Genomic DNA, 9,865 nt, shown 5'->3' on the forward strand with positions numbered 1-9,865 from the left:
TCCCCCTACTTCTGAAACTGCGTTCGACTTGGTGTAATTATTCAGCCCAAAGATGGCCACAAAACTCTCCCTTAGTTCCCTAAAATATAACCAAGATATCTGAAACAAGACTGCATTTGAAAGCTCAGCGATAACAGAAGGGAATAATAGGAAAGAAAAGGAAAAAAGGTGTTGTAACTCAAACACCCAGACCATTTTTTTTTTTTTTAAGATTTTATTTATTTACTAGAGAGACAGAGATCACAAGTAGGCAGAGAAGCAGGCAGAGAGGAGGAAGCAGGCTCCCTGCCAAGCAGAGAGCCCCATGCAGGGCTTGATCCCAGGACCCTGGGATTACGACCTGAGCCGAAGGCAGAGGCTTTAACCCACTGAGCCACCCAGGCGCCCCCACCCAGACCATTTTATTCTTGCTTTTCCTTGAGATCATTTTCTCAGATGTCAGAAAAGCTTATTTAATTGCAAAAGCACTGTTGATATTCCTTATTACACAGATAAACTTGCTAAAACCCCTATTTGAACTCTTGTGCACTTCCAAGTTTCTCTCCCTACCTCAGCTGCCTGGTCCCTTCCCTGTCCTTCCAGAAGTTTCCTCCCACAGCGTCGAGAGATGGCATGGAGATCTCTGGTCTTCAGCAGAGCCCTTCTCCAGTCATACCCGGCTCAGCAGAACAAAACTGGAGGAACAGATCTCTGCAAAACAAAAACCCAGGTTGTTACTCGAACCTGACCGAGCCTTACACCTTCACACCTGGAAACAGAATAGGCGATTCTTCCTGAAGTTTCTCTGTGAATCCCCAGCATCAGAATCTCCTATGGTCTGGGAGTCAAACCAGAACATGTTTGCCTTGTAATTGTTTTAGATGATAGCTTTAGGAAATTATTATGAATCAAACACTTAGTTTGGGGGCCAAATTGTACTTATATCTATGTATGCACATTGCCTTATCACCACTGCCCTGTCTCATCCTGTAAACCCCAAACTTAAGAAATACAGTGTTCCGTGGGAGATTTTATTTACCCGTGGCTTGTGCCACCTAGTGGACATTGTCATCTAAACAGCTTGGAGTCTAGAATTTTTAACTACCTGGGAAAGGTAGGGATGAAGATGAAGATTGCCAACAGTCAGTTACTGTTAGATGTGATGCTAGTCTATACAAAATGCATTGGCTAATTTTTTAAAAAAGATTTTATTTATTTATTTGGCAGACAGAGATCAGAAGTAGGCAGAGAGGCAGGCAGAGAGAGAGGGGGAAGCAGGCTCCCCGCTGAGCAGAGAGCCAGATGCGGGGCTCGATCGGGATCATGACCCGAGCTGAAGGCAGAGGCCTTAACCCTCTGAGCCACCCAGGCACACCTTCATTGGCTAATTTAATCTCCAAAACAATACTAAGTTATGGGAATCACCATCCCCATTGTGCAAAAGATGGAAACTGAGACAAAGAAAGCTTAAGAGACTTGCCTCTTGGGAAGTAAAGGGCAGAGCGACAGTTGCCGAGTTCTGCTGAGCCAAAACACTGAGGAAACTCCATTAATGGAAGAATTCGGTACAATGTATTTATACAGTGGAGGGTGACGTCCCTGGTGTGGTTTAGCCCCTGAAGAGTGGGGGAGGTGCCTGAAGATGACCTAAGCACTAACAGGTTCCAGGGAAGTAGATATCATCCCTTGAGGCACCGAGAAGGGCCAGAGAAATATCTTGCACAGGACACCGGGCAGACATGATCCATTCCTCTGTGTCCTAAATTCCCCTGTGGGCCGCAGTGCAGGCGCGCTAAGCCTGCATTTTTTATTACCTTTTGTTGCGAGAGATGAGCAAATGTTCCCAGTCAGTGGAATAGCTGAAGACTGATGCTCTCCCTCCCCACACATCAAATTAGGAAGTTCAGACCCCCTTCTGACAATCCCGAGTCTTTATTCCCGACAAAGGGAGAGTATGTCACTCTCCAGCGTCTCAGTGAGAAGTTCGGTGGGCAGCGGGGTCTTTTCTCTGTGGCGCAGACCTCGGGTGCTGTCAGGCCTTTTCTGTGGAGTTTGGGAGGATTAAGTCATTCCCAGAAGTCTTCGTGAGCTGGGGCTGCCATTACAAAAATCCCACAGACCAAGTGGCTGACACAGCAGAAATATATTTCCTTACAGTTCTGGAAGCTAGAAGTCCAGAGTCTCGGTGTCGGGGTGGTCAGGATTTGGTGAGAGCTCTCTTTCTGCCTCATGGAACCTTTTCTGGGTACGTGTATAACAAGAGAGAGCAAGTTCTCTGCTGTTGCTTCTTCCAAGGGGACTGAGACTATCACAAAGGCCCTACCCTCATGACGTCAATCTAATCCTAACGGCCTTTCAGGGGTCCCACCTCCGAACATCACCACACTGGAGGACAGGACTTTCAATATAGGAATTTGGGGAGGGCACAGATATTTAGGCCGTAACATTCTGCCACGGGACAACCAAAATTCACTTCCTTATCACATGCAAAGCACATTCATTCCATCCCAACAACTCTTGAATCCTACTTCTTTCCATCAACTCTGCAGTCTAAAGCCCAACGTCTCATCTAAATATCACCTAGATCAGGTATGGGTGACGCTCTAGATGCATCCTTAGGTAAAACTCCTCTCCGGCTGTGAATCTGTGAAACCAGCCAAGTTATGTGCAAAATACACTGGTGGGACAAGCGTGGGGCAGACATTCCCATTTCCAAAGGGAGAAACAGGAAAGAAGGGGTGATGGGGCCCCAGCCACCCTGAAACATAGCAAGACAAATTCCATTAGCTCTTAAGCCTGGAGAATAAACCACTTGGGTTTGCTACTCTGCCCTCCAGGCCCGGTGGGGTGGCAGGGTTATCCCCCCAAGTGTGGCTCTCCGTGGGGGCCCTGTGCATGAGGTTCTGCTGAGCAGTCCTGCTCTCTGAACCCGAGGTAGGGGCAGCCTCATGCCCTTTGCACAGCCTCCTGTGTACACGGGGCCTGGAGTGGGAGTGGCAGACTTGCTGATCTCGGAAATCACCTGTGGCCTCCTTTCTCCCTCTTCTTGAAGGACAGTACTTATACCCTTGGCCAAAGAGTTCCATGGTCTCATCCTGGAAAATCCAAGGCATCCAGCAGCCATCCTTCATCCCATCCCGTCTTCTCTGCAAGTTACTGCACCCGTGATCTCTGTCAGATGACTGTCGAGCACCACCTTGGTGTTTTCCTCAAAACAAACTTTTTTTTTTTTTAATTTGAGAGAGAGAGAGAGAGAGAGCGAGCGCGCGCATACAAGCAAGGGGGTGGGAGAAGCAGATTCCGCACCAAGCAGGGAACCCGATGTGGGACTCGATCCTAGGACCCTGAGATCATGAGCTGAGCCAAAGCCAGTGTCCATTTCCTTCATTCCTCTTGGTAGTTACTGTCTCTTCAAAACATCCAGGCGCTGTGTTTCTCCTAAGATCTGACTCTCTAGTTCATATTGTATTAACAGATTTATTTTATCTACCCCACAGGACCAGCTCCTTGAGGAGAGGGTCCATTGGCCATTTATATTTGTGTCATACACAGTATGTGTATTTGCATACACAGTATGTGTACAAAATATTTGTTGACTTGAAGAATGTCATCAAAAATAGCATAGCCCTATCAAAAAACACAATGCATAATTAACTGGCCTCATGTTTAATTTAAACTTCTTACCTGAGTGCAATCAGAAAGCTTATCAGTTGCAGAGATTAACATATTGGTAATAGTACTAGAAAACACTGTATGTTCATGATTCTAGAACTCTGCCTAAATTTACCATAGTTTTAAATTGACGTTCACTGGTGGTTCAGCTCATCAAAATATGTGGATGAAAAATTTTAAAAATCCAACTTAAAGAAATCCTCAAACAGTACAGAAAAATATAAAGTTGTAAGAATCACTCAAAATCAGTCTATCCATAAAAAACTAGTATTAATACTGGGTAAACAGCATATGCAGCTGTTTGATGATAGACACATCTATCTGGAGAGATAGGTAGCAATACTTTTATAAAAATAAAACAGTACTCTTGGGACACCTGGGTGGCTCAGTAGGTTAAATGTCTGCCCTCAGCTCAGGTCATGATCCCGGGGTCCTGGGATCGAGCCCCACATCGGGCTCCCTGCTCAGCGGGGAGCCCGTTTCTCTCTCTCCCTTTGCAGCTCCCCCAACTTGTGCGCTCTCTCCCTCACTCTATCAAATAAATAAATATTAAAAAACAATAATATGGTACTCTATATCCCTTTGTCCCTTCAGCCTATGGGCTCAGTGGCTTCTGGCTCTTACACTAATCAGCGGGTTATCTCGGTCATATTTGACATCTCGCTTTTCCATTACTTGTATAATCAATTCCTTGCACTAAATTCCCCTCACTGAAAATACCTGAAGCAGTTTCATGTTAGACCCTGACTACTCTATGGTAGATGCTCTTTTTAAATGAAAATATTCTAATTTTAGTGACTTTTACTTGAAATTAATAGAACAAAAGAACATGAAGTAGAAAACTTTTTCCTTTAACATGAGGGGTGTTAACGTTCTAAAAGCTCTTTCTAGGTTAAGAAAAGAAATTATGAAAACCTCTCCAAGTTGGAGTTGTTACGCTTAATATTTTTAACTGCTTTTCAATTTTAAACAGTAAAAGTAGACAATTCATGGAAAACTAGTACTCATAAGCTTTCTGTTTACTTATACTTATTTTGTTCAGGTTTGTAACATTCACAGTCTAGAAAACAATTTCCACCCATTGCTCAGTATTAGTGAAGTTACATTTTTAAACCGGCTCTATTTCACTACAAAGTCAGTTTCACGCAGCCAATGCGGGTTACTTGCTTTGTTCACAGATACATTCAAACAACAAGAAGAGTGTCTGGCACAAATAAATGCTGGTTGAATAAATTATTTACCAAAATTATTCACCTTCTTAAATTTTAAATTAGAATTTCCTGCCTAATTGGCTGGATTTCATGACTGTGTACGTAGATATATATAAACACACTCTTAGACAGTTTTTTCCTCACTCAAAGAGAACCTTGGCCACGTAGTGCTGTTTGAGTCTCTTCCTGTTTGAAGACCTGACCCACTGTCTTCTGGCATTATCCGTTCTCTGCTCATTTTATCGAATGAACTCTGAATATGGGTGTGTAAACTGTCACGAATTCTTTATAATCCTAGTGGCCAGTGTCCTCCTATTATTATTTTTATAATAATAATATATTATTATTTTTTATCATCATTATTTTTATATTGTAAGCTTCTGTCTAGTTGTCTGCCACATGTGTGGGCAGAAGTTTAAAATGTGTCTTTTCGTTTTGATAGGGCTATGCTATTTTTGATGACATTCTTCAAGTCAACAAATATTTTGTACACATACTGTGTATGCAAATACACATACTGTGTATGACACAAATATAAATGGCCAATGGACCCTCTCCTCAAGGAGCTGGTCCTGTGGGGTAGATAAAATAAATCTGTTAATACAATATGAACTAGAGAGTCAGATCTTAGGAGAAACACAGCGCCTGGATGTTTTGAAGAGACAGTAACTACCAAGAGGAATGAAGGAAATGGACACTGACAGAAGGCCTGTTATTGGCAAGTAAGGAGGAGACTTCATACATGTCATCTCCTTTCATCTTCAGAATAATTCTGCAAGAAAAATGATCATTATTCCCATTTCACTGATACAGATACTGAGCTTAAGTAATTATCCAAAATAACACAGGGAGAGCTGAGACTGGAACCCAATTCTTCCTGATTCCAAAGCTGATACTCTTTCTCTACTACATATATTACCTCTTGCAAGAATCAATCAGAGAAGACTTGACGGAGAAAGTGGCCCACGAGCAAGAGCCTTGATGGGTAGGTAGGTTTTAAGGTAGGACTAAGAATTCCAAATCTATGCCCAGCTTTTTCCTTAATTGAGGTACAGGTGGGTGTTCTATCTGCTGCCAAGAAATTGTTTCTGTTCATTTGGAGACCCAGTTCTGAGCAGGTAGCGATTTACCAATTACAGGAAACTCCAAGTAGCCTTGTTCTTGGGTTTCCTGGCATTCTTTGGTCTTGGATACCTATCTTTTCCCTCGTTACCCCTTTGCACAGACACACAAGAATTAAGTCCTCCTGGTGCTAAGATTTATCCTTCCCCTCAGACATTTCTAGGGTAAGTATAAATTCTTCAAAACACCATGGGAGATAGAAAGCAGCGGTTTTCAAATTTAAGTTCCAAGTTGTTAGTCCACTTATACATTTTAGTTGGTCATAACCAACAAGGGACAGAGAGAACAGAAACAGCAGAGAGAACTGCATATGGTAAGGGTCAACACAGTTTTATGCCCCACATGGGATCTATATGCGGGCTTTTGTTTTGTTTTGTCCTGGGCTATGATGTAGACTGTATTTCTGATAGCGACAGATATTTCTTTAAACAGTAACGGGGCCTATTTATAAGCCACGTATACCAGCAAAGCCTGAAAGTGTTTTCTAACCAGCATGGAGGAGCAGCTGGGCTTAGGGTCAGGGAGCCCTTGGATGAAAACTTTCTCCGGTCTAGGAAACAGTATCACAGGCTGCTTAGGTATCAAGCAGTATAATATCCTAAGCATTCAAGAGTCAGCTTAGAAATGTTGATAGAAAAAAACTAGGCAATTATCTCTTAGCAGAGGCTCTGGAGGGAGGAGTAGGCCTGTCCAGCTCAGTGGTTACCCAAGGCAAAATCCGCCTTCTCAGAGAGGAAAGGCCGCAGGACCTCTCTAGATTAAAGTCCTCCTATCCAATTGGGTTATGTATATTTCCAGGACTCAAAGGATGACAGAGGGGGAATGCCTTCAATCAGCAATATTCGGTCCTTGGGCTCTTTACTTTCTTCTTCTTCCCTGAATTTGTCTCTTGCCCAGTTTTTGATGGTGTTTGGAAAGCCAGCTGTCATACTTGGTAAGGCTTGGCTGTGGCAATGTGTTAGGGCTCAGTTTCAAGAGCTGGTAGGGAGAGGAAGAAACTGGGACTGTGTGGGGTTAGGGTTAAGGCTGGCTGCTAACCCAATTTGAGGGCAGATCACTCAACTGATTCCAATACAGAGAAGTCAGAATCGTAGCTAAACATCAGTTTTGTTTTGTGTATCCGTATGCTAATAGGTTCCAATCAGCCCTACGGACCCTATCTCAAAACCTATATTCAATCCATTTTTATAGGTAATAATAAAATTGTAGCTAATATTTAACATTCATTTAATGATGTGCCAGCTGCTATGGCACATATCTCATTTAATCTTAATTATCACCTTAAGAAGTAATGACTATAGTAATTACCGTGGTAATAAGAACTACCATTTAATGAGGGCTTACTCTGTGCCAGAGAGTACTAAGTGCTTTAGATTGATAAAAACACTTAATTCTCACAACCCCAAAGACAGGTACGATTGTTAACCCCATTCTACAAAGGAAGGAAGTCAGCCACAAAGACTAGGTCATCTGCCTAAAGTCTCACAGCGAGGAAATGGCAGCACCCGGCTTGGAACCCCCGGTCTTTAACTGTCAAGTTCAACTACCTAATCACTATATTCTACTGCCTTTCCCATCCACTTCTACTTAACAAACTTCTTGTGTTTTTTTTTTTAAAGATTTGAGAGAGAGTGGGCATGTGCACACCAGGAGAAGGGCAGAGGGGGAAAGAGAGAGAGAGAATCTCAAGAAGATTCTGCACTAAGCACAGAGCCAGACACAGGGTTCGAGCTCACAACCTGAGGTGAAACCAAGAGTTGGACGCTTAACCGACTGAGCCACCCAGGTGCCCCTACTTATCAAACATTTTCATGTATAATGGACACTATCCTGATCAGTTCTTCTCTTACTAACAGTTGATTCTTACAAACTAGCATTTTGGACCTCACAGTGGTCTCTGGTTTCCTGGTCAACTGTTCTCTCTCTCCTCTCTTTAAAGATTTTATCTGTAAGCAATCTCTACATCCAACATGGGTCCCCAACTTATAACCCCGAGATTAAGAACTGCACACTCCACCAACTGAGCCAGCCAGCCGTCCCGGTCAACTGTTCTTTTCGTATACGTAATAGCATTTTTTTTTTTTAAGATTTTATTTACCCATTTGACAGAGAGAGAGATCACAAGTAGGCAGAGAGGCAAGCAGGGGGGGGGGGAGCAGGCCCCCCCACGGAGCAGGGAGCCCGATGTGGGAGTCGATCCCAGGACCCCGAGATCATGACTTGAGCCGAAGGCAGAGGCTTAACTGACTGAGCCACCCAGGTGCCCTAGGTAATAGTATTGATTCACTCCCCACCCCCTCCCCCCCGCCGCCGTGTCCCGCTCCAAACTGAAGTTCTGCTCATTTAAAAAAAAAAAAAAATATCTTGCTGAACTATGTTGTTTATATGAATGATATATCAGGCTAGGTTTTATGTACTTTTTTGTAATTAAAACTCTTTTAAAAGTAAACTCCACACCACATATGGAGCTTGAACTCATGATCCCAAGATCAAGAGTCACGTGCTTCGCCTGCTATACCAGCCAGGTGCCCCATGTGTCTTTCTGAACTGTTTTTCTGGAATCTTACTTTTCAAGTTTCTGTAGAATCATACCTTAATTTTATTTTTCAGTACTCCCAGACATGGACCAACAATGCAAGTCAAGCTAATCACTGTCCTCTGTGTAAGTTACAACAATACTCAGCCTGGGCCCTTGCTCCTACCTGTTTGATAGGCCTCTTTCATTGCTCTCCTACTTTCCAAATCCTGTTTGTTCACCAAGGCTCGGCTTAAATCCCTCCTAACTCCCCTCAGTCCTGCTGCTTATTACTTTCTCTGAATGTGTGTATCACTGCATTCCCTCAAAACACTTAGAATTTAATTGCATGTGCTTTTATTTATTTAAGTGCTGCCTGTCTGATCCTTGTAGGGATCGTTATTTATACAGTTCTTGCCTTCTGCTTAGTGTGATGCCACCGAAAGAGCATTAGGGAGATGTCCTGGCCTGGTATTGGAGTCGCAAACAAGCTCCTGGGACTTGAACTCATGACCCCAAGATTCAGAGTCACATGCTTCACCATCTGAGCCAGCCAGGCACCCCTATGTGCTCTTTCTTAACTGTTACTCTGGAATCTTACTTTTCAGGGTTCCGTACAATCATACCTTATTTTTCAGTATTCCCAAACATGCACCAACAAAGAGCACAAGTCAGACAAGTTCTCTGATACCTAGCCTGTTTTTCTTAGTGTAAACTGTGCTATGCAAAATGGAAGGTTACTAAAACATCTTAAAGAACATTAGCTTGTAATTCATGGGCCAGCAGACGGATCTGTCAGCAAGATGCAGATACACACACCTCAGTGCTTTAGATCACCCATTACTATGCTGTTTGGTTTTTGTAAACCTCAGGACAGCACCAAGCTGTAAAATCAATATGAATGTCGATTTTTGGTTGTTGTTGTTTTAAATGGTGCTACTTTTATTTTTAATTTTTTTCATTTTATTAAAGTTGTTTAAGTAACAATTAGTAATAATAGATTATTACATCGAAAGCATGTAGAGCATACTGAGAATGTTGACGTTTAATAAATGGTGATTACAGCACACAGGTCACCAACAATGGATACCAAAGGGCAGTAATCAAATAAAAGTCTATCTACACTTTCACTTATCAGTTTAGGTAAAGACATTAATTTGTCACAGGGCTACCGCCCTGATAAAGTGAGGAAACTACAGTTAAGGGGAAATGAATACAGAGCAGATGCTATAAGCAGTGCAAGAAAGCAACAGATGTCAAACAAATAATTCAACAAATCTTTGTCTAACATTTTATCAACAGGAAATCTAAAATAAGTGAGTTTCCCTCAGTAAATTTTCATAACTGGATGCACCATTAAGTGCTG

This window comes from Meles meles, chromosome 10, assembly GCF_922984935.1.
Source record: "Meles meles chromosome 10, mMelMel3.1 paternal haplotype, whole genome shotgun sequence".
Classification (NCBI taxonomy): domain Eukaryota; kingdom Metazoa; phylum Chordata; class Mammalia; order Carnivora; family Mustelidae; genus Meles; species Meles meles.